Below are 20,867 nucleotides of genomic sequence, written 5' to 3' on the forward strand. Positions count from 1 at the left end.
AGGATCATGGTCCTTGTGGTAACGCACTGGCTGAACCCATGGGCATTAACGCAGTGTTGGTACCCCCAGGCCTCACCCCAGTTTGGTGCCGGAATGGTGTTGGAAGCTCTGTTCGAGGGGCTGGCACAGCCCTTTCCTTTGCCATTAAATTGGGATTTATGTCTGTGGCAATGAGTGAAGGAGAAATAACCATTTCCAGTGTTCTTTATTTTCCAGCTTGCTCCTTCCATTCAGTTGATTTTGGTTTGGGGCTTTCTTAGTATTTCCGTATCACATACCGAGTATCATAAAATGGTCTTGTCCTTTCCCCCTCCCTCCTCTGTCTGTCTCTCCCTCTATTCCCTCTCTTGCTGACTCCCCCGGTCCCCAGCTCACCCTTCCCCTCGGGGAAGGGGAAATGCATCACCTCGTTAAGGGACAGGCTATGGAGGGCACGGGTGCGCAGTGAGCTTGTGTGGGACCTGCCCATCCGCTCTTAACAGAACAAAACATCTCCTTGCCTTTCCAGCCATTCATTATAAAACGGTTGAAGGCAGACTTTGCCCCATCCTCTTCCATGCTTTCTCATCCTCTTCTCCCCGTATCTTGAATTTTTGAAGCTCTTAGACCCTCTGGAAACTGGTTGTAAAGTCTCACGCTTGATATCAACAGCAATTACTTTTCCCCCTGGTTCTCTTAAGTGCTGGTTGCAACAAAAGAAGAAGCTCTACGTGGCACTTGGCATAGAAAAGAGTGGCTGAGAATTCAGAAAATTTCTCCGCATAATGCATGAGAAGCTTTAAAGAGAACGGGTGGGTTTGAGTTCTGCAGGCGTTTTGTGTACTCTGCCCTGTGTTACTGAGGCCTTCAGGGCAGGAAGCTGTAAGGGGTTTGCTGTTCTGCTTGTACAGCTTTTATGGTTTTTTTCTGCTGTTTACAGTATTCACTGGTATTTATTTGTTATGCAGATGATAGCTGTGCTTTGCATTACTTCTTGCAGCCAGTCTGTAGTATAACCCGTTGGCTTTCTTGTTGTGAGACCTTCGTTCCAGCCATGGAGAGCTAGTTAAGAGCTGGTGGTGATTTGGTGCTTTTTCTGAGGACCAAAGGGCACTATATTCAAAATACTGGTTGTGACTGAGAGATAACGCATGTTTTGTGCCCACGTAGGAACCTGGGACTTTGCATATGGCCACAGCTGAAAGAAAAATGCGCCACTGCACAGCTGCACCTTTCCACGAGTGTTCCGTTCTTGGGGGGCTGTGGGGATGGGCACCAGCCCCCGGGGCAGGATCAGCATCATGGGGATGGATAGCAGCCCCCGGAGCAGGATCAGCATAGCGGGGACAGGCACCATCCCTCAGGGCAGGATCAGCACAGTGCAGAGGGGCACCAGCCCCCGGGGCAGGGTGACCCCTTCCCTCGGGACACTCCTGCCCTGGGGCTGCTGCCCACACCCGGTGGGAGGACACTGGTGCTGCTGGTGGGTGCCTGGCAGTGCAGCCATGGCCAAGCGTGGGACAGGGGCCGTGCCGTGCTGAGCAGCCTCTGGCACGTCTGTGGGTGCTCGTGTCGGGAGCGTGTGGCTGTGCCAGCGTGTCCCTGCGGCATGGAGCTGGCGATTCCTGGAAATCTCGTCTGGCACTGAGGAAGGTGTGGGACAGTTCCAGCAGGATTTACAGCAGAAACACTGTAGTGAGGCAGTGACTACAGAATGCTGTGGGATGCCCGGGCTGCCGCTCCGGGGGATGCCCAGCTCCCCTTGCCGCTGCCCCAAGGACCCTCCAAGGCCACGCTTGGCTCCAGGCAGCAGCTCCCTCTGTGCCCACCCAGCGTGGCAGTTTGAGTTGCATCTCTCGGGTGAAGGGGAGGTAAAGGCATGCGGTACTTCAGAAGCAGAATTCAGATGGGCAGTTCAAGGAAAAAGCATAGTGAAAACTGGAGCTGATCAGAAATCTGTGCATGATGAGGAGAAAAAAATGTGCTCCTGACCTGGGAGAAAAGCTGGAAATGTTGCAATTTATTGCAGAAAGAAATTCCAAAATTTCCTAAAGTGTAGGAAATGTTTTAGTCCTTTGGGAACATTTTGTTTTGGTATGACGAAAGCTGTTTTATTTCACAGAGTTAAAACTAATTTGTAATAGCATTAGTTCAGATCATTGGATTTTTCTGTCAGTCATATTAATTACATTTTTGTATTAGACTGAGCTTCTTCGTATTTTATAAATTGCTGATTTTAAAATGGCTCTTCTGATTTGCAGTTTCAGTATTGGCAATTGTTACTGCAATTGGTTTTCAGTCCTTGGTGTGCTCGCTGGTGGCTGTCCACTGGGCTGCTTCAGTAGGCTGTTTATTTGAAATGAATACTTTCCACTTGTGATTATAGGCTAAATTTAAAAAAATAATTACAAAGTTAAATATTAAAGAAAAAAGAATTGTATTATCTTATCATCCCGTGGAACATTTTAAATTTATCAAATGAGCTTGGGTCCCAAGCAGCCTCTGCAGTTCCTCAAAACCCTCCTTTGCTGTTACAGCTCACAGGAATCTTGACGTAATAGCCCAGCAAACCTTACACCTCCACATACACGTGACTTTTTAAAGGAGGATTTTATTGTTTGGTGTCTCATTGCAAGATGATCTATGTGGCTTGGGAGGCATCAGCTTTGCCTATTTTGCTCTATTTCCCACTGCATTTTCAGGGTGTTAGCAGTCTTGAATGCATTTGCAAGTGGAAAAAAAAAAAAAAGTATGGCATCATGAGCCAGGAGGCAGTGCTAAGCAAGAAGCATCACATGAACCTAGCGGCCTGAAGGGCTTACAAGACATGGTCTTTTCCTCCTCTTTTTCAGTTTATTTCAATATTTGTTGCAATTTAAAGTGAATTGTCTTTTTTTGAAGAATGTTTTCTGCAAAGGGGACATCTATGCTGGAAACCAACACAAAGCAAACACCGCAAAGTCATCTTGGACAGGCCAACTGACTTGTGTCATCTTGGAAGAGGCTGCTTCTTGATGCCACCTCAAATTGGTGACGTGACACAGAGGGCACGGGCACCTTCCTGTGTTATTATCATTAGGTAAGATGTGAGCATTTGCCAGAACTGATCTCTTCTCACCGTGGGTGAACCCATTTCTACACCATTTCATAGGCATGCAGCAACAGCAAAGTTTTCTGTGTGGGTACCGGATCCTTTCCAGCTCTTTCTTTTCCTCAAGAGAGCCAGGAGACAGCGTGTACAAGAGGTAGATGTCCAACCTGCCATTTTAGTGGAGCACTTATGCCCGGTGAACAATTAAGAGTCAAATAGTCGTCTCTTAGTACCCGGCCAGGGCTGGCATGCTGTCCTGTCTGTACTGTCTTCCTCCTTTTTTCACGGTTGTTGGATTACAAACCAAATGGCGGTATTGCAACTTCTCGTTGCTACCAGGGGTTAAGAGGTCTTCTCCTCCCGCACAGGCTGGCACAGACACCAGCAGGGAACACGTGGCGGATCCTTTCTGGCCACTACAGATCTGTGTGAGAAGCATGCCCAGCAGCATGGACTTAGGAGGACCAGAAACTTGCTCAGGATCCCTCCCTACAGCCCAAGCTTCGTGGTCCAGTGGGTGATGGGTGCAGGACCACTGTCTGGATCTTGTTAGTGTTCTTTGAAGAAGCTGTGAGGACAGCAGTGGATGCATTACCTCCCAGTACGCCGGTAGGACGTGGTGTGTGCTGAGGGGTCACATTGCCAGGTGTTGGGAATGGGAATGCTGTCACCCCAGCACTGAGATCCGGCATTCACCTGTGGGGCATCCCTGCCCTGCTGCAGCTTGCCTAAGGTGGGAGCGCTACCAGATCTGTGTCCTGCATCCTTTCCCCCTCATCCTTGGCTGCCGAGGGCAGAGCAGCTGCCTGAAGGGTTGGTCCTGCAGTCTGGGCTAGGCCAGGCACGCGGCTCAGTGGGTTTGGTTCCCGGATGCCAGATGCTGTGCTTGTGCTGTGCCATATATGGAGCACGGTGTTGCATGTGCACATGCTGTCACCGCTTACCTTCTGTAGCCAGGGGAGCTGTGACGGCTGCAGCCCCCCGCAGCGTGCTCCCAGGGCGAGGGAGCGGGATAGGGGGGGCTGGGGTGCAGCAGTGCAGGAGGCGCTCCCGTGCATCAGGTGTTGGCACGTGTGCGGGTCCTTGCAGAAGCTTGTTTTGCTCTGCATAAGACAAGAGGGAACAGCCCCAAGTTGCACCAGGGGAGGTTTAGATTGGACATTAGGAAAAATTTCATCACCCTAAGGGTTGTCAAGCACTGGAAGAGGCTACCCAGGAAGGTGGTGGAGTCACCATCCCTGGAGGGATTTAAAGGACTTGTAGGTGTGGCACTTAGGGGCATGCTTGGTAGTGGGCTTGGCAGTGCCGGGTTAACGGTTGGGTTTGATGGTCTTAAAGGTCTCTTCCAACCTAAACAATTCTGTGATTCTAAAAGCTTTAAATTAATTAGTATAAAGTGTAACTTAGGACTTGACGTTGAATATGAACAGTAGAAGGATGCAAAAACCTCTTACCTGATACACAAAAGCACATTAATTTTCTTGTAGATGCCTTGTAGTTCAGATCTTTTGCAGAGGTGGGTCATATGACATAAAGCTGAATAAAGATGCTCATTTATTTTGGGGAATGAGAAGCATATCTTAGACTTTACATACACCCTTAGGGGTGAGGACAATACACTGCCAGTGGCCCCATCACTCGCAGGTCTGAGGTAGCGCCTAAGTCAGCAGGGTGGCTGGAGCCTCAGTGTGGCCGTGCAGAGGTCTCCGTTTCACAGGCTGCAGCTGCAGAGCGACGAGCCTCCTTTGGGAAGAGTTTGGGGACCCAAGGGCAGGAAATCAGGGCTGGCTGTTAACAGCATTTGCTTGAAAAAGCAAAAACCTATAAAAGAAGTTGTCTTGTGAACTTCAGGTTTGTGCTGTGCAGCAGAAAGCAGAAATGTTGCTTTGAGAAAAAAGAGGGGGTGGCAAAGGTCGTCGTGTCCCCGCAGGGCTGATGGTGCTGGTGGCGGTGTCCTGCTGACCGAGTGCTTTGCTGGCGAGCGGGACAGGGAGCCTGGCCTGTTGCTGCGCTCCTGTGCTGGTGCCGAAGGATCGCCGCGATGTCCTGCGCTCTCGGTGGGAAGCCCCAGGGCTGAGGCTGGGGCTGTGGGAGGCACTCTGCTTGCAGTGCGTGCAGGGGGAGTTGAGTCTGGACCTTGAGGGAGCTGCCAGCCGAGTGAGCTGGAGTCTGGCTGGGCAGGTGAGCCGTGCCCTTGGCTGGTGAAACCGTTTGTCCTTTGGGAGGGAGGTGTTTCAGGGCTTGGGATTTACAGGATACAGGGCAGTACTGAAGCAGGGAAAGGGAAGAAGAAATGTAGAGGTGTTGGTCATTTTCTGTCATTCAGTGATTCTGAGCACGATGCTGGTTGTGACAACAGGGTGGTGAGAAGCCAGCGCTGGCAGTTACGGTGGGAAGAAGCGAGAGAAACCTCAGCTCTGCTGTGTGTGGGGGCTGCTGGGCTGGGTGTGCCATGCTTTGGCACGGCTCAGCAGGCATTGCCGAAGCTTTGGGGCAGCAGCCTTCAGCTGGTCTGTGGTTCCCCGGGGACCTCTCGTCTGTTTTAGGGGTCAGTGGAGGGTATCTGTAGGTGTGGGTATGCTGTACGGGGGGACTTGGCTGCACTTTCGTGGATGAGCATTCCTGGTTTTTGAGGCGGAGTGACCTCGTCCCACCCTGACCTGGTGTTCGAGGCTGAATGCCACGGAGGAGCCAGGCTCTGCTGGTTTTCCTGCGGTGGAGGAAAGCAGTTTGGTCACTTTGGGATTTTAACTCGGGTGGGCTGGTGGCCCTGGCATCGATAGTTGCTGCACACTGTGTGGACAGAACTGGCTTTATTTTTGAACAATAATAGTGGTATGGGTAAGCTCATTAAAATAAGAAGAAATTGACCCAGTTGTCATGGCAAAGACTTGTGGTGGAGGTTCTTCATATTCTTCTCCATATTCCCTTTCTCTGTATCCACTGCTGTCTCTGTCTTGTCTACTGATCTGCCTGTGTTAATTATTCATGTCCAGCTACATCAATCCTTCTGCCAGCTCTCGGTGTGGGGCAAAGCACGGGAGGAGCTGCCACTGGCAGAGCCGTGCCTTGCATTGCCGGGGCGAGGTGCCTGCCGCAGGCAGTGCTGGCAGTTACTGCAACCTGTGCTTGGGTTTTATTTTGCTATAAAAATAATGTTTGGAACCCCGATTCTTCTCACGAGTATTTTAAAGTGAAGTTCAATGTATCCTCTAATGTAATAAAAATACTACAAGTAATAGTACTTTTTGCCTTTATGGCACTTTTTTTCTGAAGCGTTTACGAGCAGCAATTCAGTTAGCCTCCAGGCAACCATGCAAAATAGGTGTTATTCCTCCTTTGCAGAAAGGAGAGGGGGATGAGGTTTGTGGGAGCAAACCTTTGGCAGCAGGCCCTCGGAGCACCGGAATGGCCATGGGCCCTGGCAGCTGTTGGAGCTGGTTTCTGGGGGAACGGGTTGGGTTTTGTGCTGGGTTTTGGAAGAGTCCCATGGAAGCGTACTCATGCACTGGACTGTACCCCCTGTCAATAATCCCATTTACTTCAGCAGACCCGAGTGCTGTCCTCAGGGATGTCCGACCCCGTCCAGCTCAGGGTGCCAGCACAGTGTTTGCAGTGGAGGGGTTATGGGAGTGCAGCATCTCACCTGGGGGATGCGGGCAGGAGCCTCTGTGCTCCCCAGGTGCCTGCACGGGCAGTGGGCAGGAGGACATGGGACCGGCAGGGAGGGCAGGCTTGGCTCGGGCTGATCTCTGCCACTGTTTTTTTCCTGTTTAATGCAATCTGAGCAGAAGCCAGAAAGATCAAGGTCACCCGCGCTCCTCTGCGGCTTGAAACTCTGCAGCCCTGGGTCTGGGGAGGCCTTTTTAAGTAATGAGAACAAACGAAGTCAAATGCTGACACATCCTCAGAAGCAGTAGGAATGGTTTGTTGGGACATAGACCACAGATTAAGTGATTTTACTGTGGTAGAAGTCATCTGAAAAATCTAGCCCAGCTCTACAGCTATTTATAGATGCTGCCCTTTCCCTGGGCAGTGGGCACCCATCCCACTGGGGCAGGAACTGGATGCTGCCTGGCTCCAGGCATCTCATATCTGCACAGGGTGGATTATGCCCCAAGCTCTCTGCGGGTCTCCTGGTGACTTTCCTGTGCAATCACAAAGTGGAATGGAGCACACCGTAATAAATAAGTAACAGTCCCCAGTGAAGAGCAGTGGATAAGCCTGTGTTTTTGCTGGAGGGGCTGGTTGGGACCCTCCATCATGGTGCCCAGGGCGTTGGGCTGCTGAGGGGCTATGCGATGCCATGAACCACGCTGAGCTCCTCAAGATTGCAGGCAAGGTGGCTGCCGCTTCCAAAACAGCTCTGGAAACAAAAACTGTGTCTTAAATAAGGCTTAGAAAGTCACTGCAGAACCCCCAATGCTGGAACACCAGTAGTGTTTGTACGGGGCATCCTTTGCGGTGAGAGCAAGGGAGCACCGCAGGCAGCTGTGCCGTGGGTTCACTGGGGAGGGCAGCCAGGCACGTCTTACCGTACGTAGCCGTAGTGGATCTCGGTGGGTCTGCACCCCAGAGAGCCAGACTGCCCGCAGGACACACTCGCTGTGTGCTGGGGCCAGCAGAGCCCGGCTTGTTCTGTTCAGAGCGTGGAGAGCTGCTTCAGCATGCTGTGCAGTGTCCCAGCCACGGCCCACGTGCTGTGCTTGGCCATCGTTATAATGATTTATCTGTAATGTCTGTAGGCAGGTGTCTTTGACAGGTGGTGCTGGGGGGGATGTCCCTGGATGCTGGCCATCTGATCCGAGGTGCCAGCACCGACTGCTAAGCCTGGGATTAAGCTCCTGCCAAAGCCTGGGGGGTCTGGGATGCTGGTGAATCGTCTGAGGATGGGTCGGTATGCGCTGGGTGGGTGCCCTCTCCCTCTGCACTGATGTGCTCCTGTGGGGACTAGAAACAGACAGGGGTTGGCTGCAGCCAGCAGCTTTGGGAAGAGCCTTGGGGGTAAATCCCACATTACAGCAGCATCTTCACCCATGCTGCCAGACCACTGTCCTGCTGACTGTTCCTGGAATTGCTGCCATCGGGAGCAATCCCCACAAATGCCAGAGGGGAGGCTGCAGGTTTCCTAAAACACATTTCATAGAATCACTGGGACATGTTCGGCTCTGGGGAAAAGGTGAAAAAACCCTGGACTTTGCTTCCTCTCCCCCTGTGTTCTTGCTGCTTGAGGGATACCTTAGAAGGCTGCTGCTTGTCTTTCCCAAGATGATACTTTACTTCTTTTTCTGCCGTTTTCTCATCAACCCTTCAGCATTACATATTTTATCTGCATTAGCTTCTTTGCTGGTTAGAAATGGCAGAAAAATGTTTTGACCTTGGCCCTTGTGCTGAGAACAGAGTCCAGGCACAAGTTTCTGTGTCAGTGATTTCCTAGCAGAGGCTCCTGCCTCCTTCCCCTCCCCGCCTATCTGGAGCGGGCAGCAGCATCATCCACGCATTCCCTGACGTGCTGCTGGGGAGCGTTTGGGTGGGCTATCTCGGCAGCTTCTCTTTCCTCTTACAAAAGACAGAAAAGGAGAAAAGTGATTTGTGTGCACGTCAAGTTAATTGCCGTCATCTGGGTCAAAATTAGGTGTATTAACTGGAAAATGAAATACTGCATGCAAATAGTGTTCGGATAATCTATGTTTTTTTTCTTGGATCGTGTGTGTGCGTGCACTTGTGGCATGTGTCTTCTACCCGTGGACACAACGCATGGGTTTTGCCTGCATATTCTTTTCTTGTATAAATAACATCTCTGTCCCTTGTCCAGGTGGCTGCAGCAACCTGTGTGTGGCTGCTGGCTGTAGAGGAGATGTGGGGAACAGGTGCTTTGCACCGTGCTGGCCGTGGGAAGGAGTGCCGGTCACCGGTCCCCTGGCTGGAGGGTGCTGTGTGACCCTCAGCGTGTGGGCATCGTGGGGCTTGGAATGAAATCAGCATCGCTGCTTCTCAGTGCTCAAACACAAAGTTGAGAACTAACCCTCCTGGTCACCCCCTGTCCCTTCTCCTGCTGTCTGGAAGGGCCAACTCTATTTAGCAAGGCAGTTGTGGGTGGCTTGTGTCCAGCCTAAGTCCCAGGCCTGGTGCCGTGGGGACCATATCCCCTCCTTGGCTGGCCCATGGCTTTGTCCCTGTGCATGCCCATGCGCTTCAGAACGCGTGAGGTCATCCCGGTTAGCTCAGCCTTTTCACACGGATTTAGTTTTCTGGCTTTCAGTTATTTGCTTTGGTTTCTGACCTCCCCTGAGGTTCAGAAAGTTTTTCCCTGATAATACAATCTTCCATTTGCAAGGAAATCTGTTACTTCACGATCTGCTCCTGAATCCCCAGGAACATCTTTAAATGATTAGGGAAAAAGCAGCACAGGTGATATTTTTCCCTTTGTTGTTTGCAGCACAGCCTGTGCCAAATGCCAGCTCCTTGGTTCTTGGTGGTTTTTTTGAAAAAAACGTGGTGGCTTTGAAGGAGGAGCAGAGCAGGGCAGTGCTGGGGCACCCGCAGCATGGAGCATCCTCCTGCTGCAGTGGTGCCGAGGGTGGGATGGGGCTGGGCTGAGGGTGCCAGCCAAGGAGGGCTGGGGGGGTGGCGGTTCTCCCTTTGTTCAGCTCATCCTTTGTTTTGCCACGTTGGTGTTAAAGACTTCAATTATGGCCCGAGTTGAGACAGCTGCCCGTGTCCCGGCAAGTATAAGGTGGCAGCCTGAGGTCAGCGGGGCAGTGGGCCAGTCCCTCTGTGCGCCCATCTCCAGTTAGTGGCAGGGGCTCTATGTGTCCTACGGGGATCCTCTGGGATCGGTGGAGATCCATTTGCTCTCGGCTGTGTGGGCAGCAGGGCAGAGCCGTGCTGATGTGGCTGGAGGAGAGGATGGGGCTCTGTCCCCGTGCACCCTCTGATTTCCCAAGAGCTGGGGTCAAGGTGGGTGCTCGGTGGCTCTCTCCTGAGATGGCTATTCTGCTGCTGGCTTAAAAGAGAGTTAAAGAACGCTCTCAAGGCTAAGAGGCCTAAAATCAGATGTAGCATCTGTGTTTTGGTTTGCAGGCGGGCTTAAAAGAGAACGATTCCTGGCTGCTTTTATTCTTGGCCTGCTTGGAGGAATGAGGCAGAGGCGAGGCAGACAGGGTGCTGGGCTCGCCCATGATTGCAAAAGCACCTCTGCTCGCTCTGGACATCGCTGCCTGGCAAGGCCAGCATGTCTGCAGATCAGTGTCTGTGGTTATGGGGGTACGTCCCATGTGTGCAGGTCCCCTGGGATCAGCCGGTGGCTGCTGCTGCCTCTGCAGGGCTCTGCCCGCTATATTTCCCACGAAATGCTTTCAGCCCCCAGGATGACAGGCCGGGCTGTCCATGCCTTTTGTCACTACAGAGCATATGGGCATCAGGGCACTGCTTCGGGCTGGGTTGTGCTGAGCGTGCAGCCAGTTCAGGCCAGCCCAGCTCACTGCTCACCGCTGGCAGCCCGGCCCCGCGGAGGTGCTGCAGTCCTGCTGCAGCTGGCACGGGTGCTGAGCTGTGGGCACGCCTGGCCTCACCGCAGCACCGGGAAGGCAATGCCACGGAGCAGGAGGACCTGGATGGACACTAGCTGGTTGCTGTGTGGTGCTGATGTATTTGCTTCTGCGTTGCCTCTGTTTGATGAGATTGAGGCTGAGAGTGCCAAGAAGACCATAGTTATGTGAAAGCTTCATTATAATTCACGTTTACTGTTTATGAAATGACTCAAAGCATGATCTGCTTTGAGGGCACGGCGAGAGGACATTGTTGCTTAAGTTGTGAAGTCTCCTTTAGAAAACCAATGGTTTGCCAGCACAGCTGAAGAGAAATTTTACAGATACAGCTTTTACCCATTTCTAGACATAATAATGAGAATCATTTTTATTCCCCTGCAGCTGTGTCTTTGCAAAGGTTTGGTTTTGGTATAAACATGCCTAAAAATAAACCAATGCTGCCAGTAAGTTATGGGCCCAGCTGAAGTTCCTACCCAGGCCAGCCCGGCCCCCCACCCCACCCCACCCCGCCCCGCCCCTGGCCCCGGCAGGCTCTGGGCAGCTGCCCGCAGCTGTGCCGGGAGCTGGCACGGCTGGCAATGCACAGCCACTGCGGGCGATGCACCACCACGGGTGATGTACAGCCACCGCGGTGAGCCCCAGCATCTTGCGACGGCGAGAGGGGATCTGCGGGGCCAGGGGTGGGAGCCGGGGGTCGCTCCCTCAGCTGGCTGTTTCTCTTCCTTCCTCCCTTCCTCATCCGTCCCCAGGGTTGCTGTGCTTTGCTGGGAGGAGGAGGAAGGCTGCTGGCCAGAGGTGGGAGCAACCGGGGCTGCAGACCTCTGAAAGGTGGTGATGCCGCCTTTTGCTTTGCTGCCTGTGCTAGCAGGTCTGGCTGGTGCAGTGTGCCTCCTCGGCTGGGTGCCTCCAATCTAAGTGGTATTTGTGGTCTTCTCATTTTTCCATGCTGGATTCCTCCGTTGGCTGCCATCTGCCTGTTTTCAACTCATGCTTCATCCGATAGGGAAATAAAAATGCCTAATTTGTGGCACTGGTTTCCTTAGCAATAATTCCACTGCCAAATGAAGTGGGGAAGATACTATGTGTTTTAAATATCTGAGTCTGGAAATGATTCTTGACGTCCCCCAGCAGTCCAGCTGGGAGCCTTCCCGCTATGGAAGCTGTACAGCTGCTCTGAGCTCCGAGCGTGGCAGGGAGGGCTCCAGTCTGCTACCCCTCTGGGCACTGACATGTTCTTTGGTGGAATAACTGGGGAGTGGGATTATCAGACAGGTTTCCAGGGGTTTCCACAGGAACCGAGGCAGATGCTGTCTCTGGCTGCAGAGTTGATGGGGCAGTTCATCACCTCTGAGAGGGATGCTGTTAAGCGCATGTTGCAAGTGAGGCAAAGCCTGGAGCCGCTTTCTCCTCACGGGAGGACGCGGAGGCCTGTGTTTACTGGGCTCTGAGACTCACAGGTGGCCAGTAAGGCATGGTGCTGGGTGGTTCATGGGTTTTTTTGGTGTCTCAGGGATTGGGCTCCCAGCAGAAGTCAGCACCTCAGAACCAGGTATTCACCGCGTTGCTAAACCAGCTCTGGAAAGTAGAGAAAATGCAGTGCATTCCACCAGCTGAGTTCCAGGGCTAGTCATTCAAAACTGAGAGCTACTTGGAGTTGAAAAAGCCAGGAAATGTGGGAGGTTTTCTTCCAGCCTGTATCGAGAATGAGGCATGGGATAGTGATACCCGACGGCTATTAAATCTTGGAGATCCCATAGGAAAGGGCCAGTCAGCAGTTTGCAGCTCAGAAAAAAGCTCGGCTTCGCCTTAGTAGTTAATTGAAGTACAGTCTGCTTTGATAAATTTAGTTCTCATTTACCAGAAAAGCATTTTAAAAGGTTCACATATCTATTGAATTTATGGATCCATTTGAATGCAACTTGATACGTGCCACAAATAAAATATTAATCCAGAATCTAATAAATAAGAAATGTGTCATACACCATTTTCTAAGTCATAGAATGCAAAAGTCACAACAAACTATCTAATTGCTTAAAAAAAATAAAAGTGTATTTGCTAAACAGGAGAAGGCTCTTGCTAATGAGAACTGTCACGTCCCCTGCAGAGGCATCAATGTGGCCATATTTAAAATTAACACATTCTGCACGTTGCGAAGAGAAAATGTGAAAGTAGGAAACTTTACGGAATGCATTCGTTAGGGGAAATCACTGCAAAAGACAGACGTAGAAGAGGTAAAAACTACTTAAGTAGAGGGGTCCTTGCTGCCAAATTAAATTCTGATTACATTTGCAGTTCTGTATTGTTGCAGAATGGCCGTGATCACACAGCCATTCTGCAACACTGTATGATGTTGATTTAGATCAGTTCGCCTTGGTTTTATTTCTGCAGCACCCTACACGTCCTGTGGAATTAGCTGAAGGTCCCGGGGAGGACCAGGAGGGAAGCCCCATTCAGCAGGCATCCTCCTCCTGGGCACAGGTGATGGTGAGCCCCTCCAGTCCCTGCTAGAGGACAGCTGGGGGGTCAGCCCTAGGCTTGGAAAGAGACAGCGTGACTGGGGGTGACCCCCGGTGTGGGGCTTGAGGTGCTCGTGGTGCTCGAGGGCTGGCTGGTGGTTCTGTTCTGCTGGCAGCACCCAGAGGGACGTGGACCCCGAGGTTTCCCTGTCCGTATTAGAAAGGCAGCGCCGGTGAGTGAGGCTGGCGGTGCTGGTCCCGCTGGGGGGGGGCAACTCCTTGCCGAGCGCAGTGCGCAGGCTGCGGGCATGCAGCACTGTCATGAGTCCCCCCACCCTGTCAGCACCATGTGCACCGGGGATACCTCAGGGGCCAGGCGGCCGGTTCACACGAGGTGCTTTGGCTGCGCCCCATCGCCAGGCACAGGTCTGTGCAGGCTGGCCACCCGGCCTCGGCAAGCTGCCCTGCGAGCGAGAAGAGAGGTCTTGGAGCAGGTATTGTCCTCCAGAGGTTTTGCGAGCAGGAGCAGAGACTGCTTGTCGAGTTTATAAATGCAGTATGGGCATTAAGATCCACACCCCACAGAAACAAAAGCACCATTAACCTGCACGCGGAGGCATATACAGAGGGTAGCTGTGGTCTTCTGCCCCGCGCCGATGGCCATGGTTGTGTGAGCCCGGCCAGCCCTGGGAGGGGACGGGCTCTCCGGCGCTGTGAGCGCTGTGCCGGGCTGTTGAGGCGCGAGGAGCCGTGCTGCCAGCACACGTGGGTGGCCAGGGGTGGCCCGGGCCGGGGGCATTGGAGCGGGCTCAGGTGGGGAGACCTTCTGTTACATCTGGAGATCTGCACTTCAAATGACTTGTGAAAAGCCACCAGGGAACTTGCACTTCTCTTCCTAAGTTTTTAATAAGTACCGCTGTGCTTAGTTTTCAGAGAGGGAAAGCTAAATGTCTTCCTATATGAGCAGACTGTTAGTATGTCTTACTGCAAGCCTGCGGTACCCTGCCAAGCACAGTAACAGCCAGGATGCTTTCTAGGGAACTGTACTCCCTCTCTGGCACAATCGCAGTGTCTCTCGGAGCATGGAATGTATAGATCAAGAATATCTCATTGTTTGTGATTTTCTTTATAGGTACATTTTGTCAGCAGAGGAGATCGATTCGAGAATGGAAGATTACGGTGTGGGTTAAACTAACTTAGAAAAATATTAGTCAGGACAGACTGTTTCCTCGGGAAATAAGCAGGGCTCTCAGTGCACCAAGGACACCAAGGTCTTGTCCTTGGAGACTCCAGGTGACTCACCAGGATGATCCAGTGTACAGCACTGATGACCTCGGGGATGCTCGTCAGGGCTGCAGCCTGCTTCCATTGCTCCTGGTTTGCTTCTTGTCCTCTTATGCCTCATAATCGGGTGAGTTCTCTCCTTAACCTTGGAATATGTGTAGGCTGTCTCTTTTTGTAGATACCTTCTCTGTCTGGGGAAATCAAGTGTTTCATCTTCTCTGAGCTGATGTGTTTAAGCTGCTCCCTGAGCTGGCTGACTGGAGGTCGGGTTTTGAGGCAGATGTTTTGGTCCCAGCACTGCGCCCAGGATAGGCAGCAGCCTGCCGCGGGGGCCGCCTGTGTGATGCAGAGGCTGCAGGGTGGCTCTGCCCAGGCTTTGCGTTTCAGGTAGAGCACACCTGCCTCCTTTCACTCTTCCAACCTCAGTTTCTGCCTTGTTCTTAGGGATGACTGGAAGGTGGGAGCCAATGATGACCATTAAAATCAGGTGACGCCCCAGTGGTCTGGGTTATTGACGGTGACCTCTGCCATCCGTCCTGGTAACGGACGGTGCAGTGGCTTGGCTGGCCAGGGAGGCTGTGGGGCTGTTCTGCGGGTGCTGGGGTGACGACCCCCCCACGGGGTAACCGACGGCCAGGTTCCTGCAGCTCCAGGCTGGAGCAGCCTAGTTGTGCAGCAGAGGAGAGCACAAGGAAAGCAAGCTGTGGGCTTGCCCCGGCCTCGGCTGGGAGAGCCGGGCTTCAGATGTGGCTGGGACCCAACGTGTGAAAAATAAACTGTGAAAATAAGTAAATGGAGCATTTGAAAACAAAAAAGATAATTTAATTTGAGAGATTTGGGAATGGATTTGTGCAGCTGTGCTTGTTGAAGTTGTTTGTGCCCCCTGGGCTGGGAGGCAGCCTCTGAGCTGCTGCCCCCTCTGCTGCCTGCTGCTGTTTCTTGCTGCCTGCTGCTGTATCTGCTGGAGAGCCCCACGCTGCTGCTCCTGGGAGCTGTTGGTGGGAGAACCTTCTCCTGAGGGTGTGCTAGTTCTGCCTGCCCTCACTGCCAGGGATGTTTAGAAGACCCATTGTCATCTGCTAATGTTTATTTAAATCCAGTGCAAATCAAGTTCCCATATGGGTTTATCACAGGCATGTCCTAGTTGTTCACACCATGCACCGCACTCTGCTTTCGGAGCTGCTATCTTGTCTGTCTCCAGCCGTTACACATGAAAACAAGGCATGGTCGGTTTAGAAATTCAAGGCTATTTAGAAAAAAGGAAATAAATTCAGTGTACAAGGCTGCATGTTTATAGATTAAACTGCTTGAAGCATTTTAACAGATGGGGTGCTTTAAAGTTTCTCTGCAGGCCTTTTTGTCCGAATCAGCACAGCTTAGTGACTGTGGACTGAGGATTCGGTTCACCTCTGGCTGAAGCCAGTGGCTGTGCAGGAGGACATGAGAGTTCTGACTGCAATGAACAGTCATGCTCATAGCTAAACATGGGCCTTGCACCTCAGTGTGAGTCACAGACCTTTGTCCAGGCACAAGCCCACACAGCTCCATTGATGGGAAGCCGGTTATTTTCAGTATTGTGTTTGAAAACATCAGGTACAGATGATGCCATTTTAAGGGCAACATTTACTGCTGATAACATCACGGTATCTCAGAAATGACAGTACTTGAAATGACTGGACAGGGTTCTGTGTCATCCAAGTTTGTGTGCAGATGCTTATTCAGTTCATGGCTCAGCATCTTCTTGAGCATGATGGCCAGACAAGTTTTTAGATGCAGTGTTGTGAAGGTGCAAAACCACCAGCCACTTTCCCCAAAGGGCAAATGCATATGTATTTTGTTTTTGTGACCAAAAGCGCTCTGCTCCAGGATTCCAGCGGATGGCTGCTTGGGACAAGGTGAGCTGGAGTGCATTGCAGCTGCTGTGGGTGGGCAGGCAAATCCCAGTCAGGGATTCTCCAAAGGCTGGTCCAGCTGAGTCCCCATGTTTGCAAACCCACCTCACTGTGCTCTAGCAGACATGTTTCTAGACAAGGCAACTAAATCCTGGAGCAGGTTCCAAGCCCGCTGGTGCAGACGCTGGCGGTGAGCAGTTCATGCAGGGAGCTGGTGCCACGAGGGGGTTGTGCTGTCAGGGCACAGGCACATCGAGAACAGTGCTGCAATGCTTCACTCCGGTCGGGTGGGTTCTGCTGCAACTGCTGGACTCATTTTAACATGGAAAATGTAGTCAAATTTAAGAGTGTGGGAGGTGGAAATTGTGTTCGTTCAGTTATGTCAGACTGATGGGAAACAGAGGGAATGTAAGGAATACGCATCGTGTTGTGTTAGGATGGTGAATTGCTTAACGAATGGATCCTCTAATGAGCAGGTAGGCATGGACTGCAGAAGCTGTGCAGATAAAGCAGCAAACACACTTTTTTGTAGGCTGTTTTAGGAGTGGCAAGTTCTGCCTGGGGTCGGGTGCGGAGCTGTTGTGCCTTGGCTCCGTTTGGGTAGCGTGTGCTGTCTTTTGCTGAGATGGAAACTTTCTTTGTGGGCTATGAGAAGTGGTTGACTTTTCTCTTAACCGCAATTGCCCTTGGTTTTCTGGGTGTGTTGTGAAATCTGAGCTGTTTGGTGAAATTAACTGTTGGCAAACAAGTGCTTGCATTGCAAAATTATATAGTTCCTGCTCTACAGAAATAAAGAAATGTGGCAGGCGCTCAGCATCCATTTCCTTAAAGAACCCTTCTGAAACGACAGTAGAATTCTTCCTATAGCTATAAGGGAGATACTGAGGTTGTTTTTTCTCCCCCCCTGAAAAGCGCCGTGCTCTTTTGTCAGCAGCCCTGACCTTGGCCTTCAAGCTGTGTGCTGGGGCTGGAATCTCTGCCCGACGTCAGTGCTGCAGCAGTTGTGTCTGCCCGCGCCGCGCTATCTCCCTGCTTTGGGTATCTGAGCCAGGGTGGCACTTCCATGTACTGTGCAAACTGCGGCTGGGTATTCAGGAGCCCTCTGCTGTGTGCTCGGCCATGTCAGACCTTGGTGTCCCCGTGGCTGGGTGAGGTGGGTGCAGTCAGTGGGTACCCACAGAGTGAGACCTCCCTCTGGGAGGGAAGCGCTGGAGCAGCGTTGTGAGCTGCTGCCGGGCCACCTGCCCAGCCCCTTGCATGGGGCACAGGAGCTGCAAGCGCTGCTGGTGGCTGGGTCCCCTGTGCAAGTGGGCAGCTGGGGCTCTGCCCAGAAAGCTGCCAGTCCACGTGCCCCTGCAGCCTCTATGAGCCATTTTTTTGGCTTATTGCAGTGTTATTACCTATGTATTTTGAGAATGCCCTTAGAAGGTCTCTTGGAAACTGGAAAATAGATCACTAAAGGTACCATTATCCCAGCTCACTCCGAGTTGCCCATGTTTTAAGTGACATTTTTCTTACGGTTTTCCCTCTAAAAAGAAAAAAAGAAAAGGTAAATTGGCATCTTTTTAAAGTCAAGGAGCATAATCCTGAGCAAATCCTTCTGCTCTGTGGACAGTGGCTGCCAGTAGCGAAGGTGCAGGAGTGAGCTGGGAATGGTGTGGGTGCCCCAGGGTGGGTGCCCCAGCTGCCGAGGCATCCATCTCCCAGCCTGACAGAGGGATGCTGGGGCTGGGTGCTTCCTGGTGCAAGCACCCGGGAGGAGCCTGCCTCGAAGCCGGGATTAAGCTTCGGTGTCTGCCAGCTCCCTCTGGTTTCCATCCATAAATGGGTGGCTGATGGGGGAGGTTGGCTGAGCACACAGGGAAAGCCTGAGCACCTCTGGGACGCTGTGCTCAGTATCCCGTAGGCAGGTGCACAGCTATAGGTACACTGCATACACCCCTGCACGGAGGTGTATTTGTACTTGCACAACTCCACTCATGCAGAAGCAACTATATAAAAAGCTGTTTAAAAAGCCACACAAGCCTTAATTGCTAACCTATTTTGCAGCTTTAAATAATTAAGCCTCAAAAATACTCCCAAGGTCTTCTAGGGGTCCTGCTTCTGTCATTGCAACAGCTGCTACCATGAGAGTCACTTCTGCTCTTTTCATATCTGAAGTACATAGTGCAAAGAGTAGGGAAAGCACAGTGTGGAAGGCCTTATGGAAGAAGATAAATTAGCCCTTTTCAGATTTCTGATTGCACAGAGAGGAGAACAAAGGTAATGGGTTGACAAGGAGAGGTCTGGTCCTGCTGGCATCTAAAATATTGCTGGATACATCCAAAAAGCTTTTGTATCTTGTATGTGCTGCAGGTTATTTCTTAGTAGTGTCAGCTCTGCAGTAGCCCCTCACACTGAGTGCCAGGGCTCTGCAGCGTAAGGCGCTTGTGCAGCCGTGGCACGGGGGATGCAGGGGTGTCCTGGGCCCTGCTGGGGTCGGGACAGTGAGATCGTGCTGGGAGGACGGGCGGTATGCTGGGGAGGGTGAGACAGGGAGGTGTTTGTTGTATCAGGACTTAACTATGGCAGATACGTTGCAGCCGACTCCATCTCCTTCATTTAATCAGTAATTCAAGAAAAGCCTTGGAGATTGCCCAGCGAAGCTGCGGATGCCCCATCCCTGGGGGTGCTCAGGGCCAGGCTGGACGGGGCTGGGGGCAACCTGGGCTGGTGGGAGGTGTCCCTGCCCCTGGCAGGGGGTGGAGGTAGGTGATCTTTGGGGTCCCTTGCAACCCAGTGTTCTGTGATTCTACGATCCTGTGAAGTTGAGATTGTTAGGGAAGCAGAGCTGAGCAGCATCTACAGATGAGTCACTGATTATGATTGCTGCTGCTAGAAAGGTGTGAAATTACTCAAAATGTTTCTTGCCTTAAGAACAGAGGATAAAACTGCTGCTCCAGTTATTAACCTACAATTTAGGTAGGATCTGCATAGCTCTCATGAGGAATAGAAGATAGCAGCATTCTTGAAGGACAGAACTGACAGCAAGATTGGAAAAGAGGGGAGAGCCTGGGGTTTGATCTCTTTTGCTGCATTTCATGCTTTACTCTCTAGGTGTGAGGGGCTTAGGAAAGACAGCCGTTCTTCAGCAAGGAGCCCTGGCCTGTCTGAAAGGCAAACGGCACCAGTGCTTTGGTAACAGAATTAGTCTTTGGCTGAAATTAAGCATCCCAGACAGTTGTTCATATAACAACAGCAACAGTGCCTGAAGTCCTGTCTGCACCAGAAAGTACTTTTCACCTAGGGTATGATTTAAATCAGTCAAGTTTTGATGGTTCCTCATCTGTTCTTGAGGAAACACTTTTTCTCATTTCAAACCTCTCTTTCCTCAGTTTAATTTTTGTCTCTTGGGAAGCAGAACAAAAGGGAATGGATAGTCTGGACTAAAGAAGCTACTCTTCCTACCAGAATTAAAATATCTGAGCAAAAGATGATAACCAGGCAGCTGCCCTTGTGATCCCTGTGCAGGATCTCCCTGTGTTTTGGGAAACAAGTAGTGAAGCAATTCAGGGAGAGGAGGTGAGAGAGGGGTGGGAGAGGGCTGGGAGAGGTGGGGGGGAAATGGGGGACCGCGTGGGACTGGTGCCCCGGTGCCTGCTGCAGTCTCAGCCCGGCAAGCGCAGGGCAGCAGTGCTGTGCATTATAACTTACCCAAGAGATGGAAACCCCTATGGAAAAGCTGGTGATGAGCACAGACATCATGCATATCTCTCCTTAAATAAACTTCTATGCTGCCAGCTGCTCTTTCGGTGTGTGAGATGTCCCCTTGCTTGCGTTGTACCCAGATGGGCAGAGCTGCCTGCGCACCTGCCACAGGCAGCAGTTTGGGGCAGAGGCACTGAGAAGCCAGATACAGTTCCCTTGGCCTGCGGTCTGTGTTGGTGTTTGACCCCTTTTACTACAAGGTGCAAGATTTCAGAAGATCACGTTATGGATTCTGGCTGCCAGGCTCTCCCAGAGCTGTTTTCTGTTTCAGTGGATTTTGGGTTTGTTCATACTGTGGGCCCAAATGGGGCTTTTCTGAGTGTGAAATTTTTTTGCAAGAAGTCCTGGCATCGTCACATTTACTTTTAATGTAATTTGATTTCTAAAAGCTCTCTTGCAAGCATTCAAACAATACCAGAAACCAAAAGCAGGTCTAATTTTGACCAAAAAGTTGCGGTGACCTAGTGACTGTTAGAAGCTAATTGCTTCATCTGGTGTTCTGACAAAAAGCAAGTTCTAGCAAATAACTTAAAATGCTGTTGCTCCCCACACTGCCTAGGCATGCGTTGACTTGTGATTCTGATAAGCTCCTCTCCTGCTGCCATGCCTCTTGACAGAGCAGCTTCGCCATCGATCTGATCAACCCGGTGTGTGGCAAGGTGGGGCAGGAGGGAGGTGGCAGGATAAAGTACTGGCCAAGAGGAACGGGTTTGGGCACATGGATGGAGGAAAGCATAAGGAATATGTGGTCAGAGAGCGGGGCTGGCTCTTGGGAGTGTCTCGGTGCTGTGGTTGATGTGGCTGGTTGGCACTACGCCAGCCCGATGCACATGGGCAGTGCGGCACTGGTGGGTGACACCCTCCCCCA

At 51.7% G+C, this 20,867-nt stretch overlaps 1 protein-coding gene across 2 annotated transcripts in view; it reads left to right on the plus strand.

Moving 5' to 3' along the window:
- AR (androgen receptor) overlaps positions 1–20,867 on the plus strand; it is a 104,937-nt gene that overhangs the window by 51,022 nt on the left and 33,048 nt on the right. The window lies entirely within an intron of this gene.

Source organism: Falco punctatus, assembly GCF_963210335.1.
Source record: "Falco punctatus genome assembly, chromosome: 15".
In the NCBI taxonomy this organism is placed as follows: Eukaryota; Metazoa; Chordata; class Aves; order Falconiformes; family Falconidae; genus Falco; species Falco punctatus.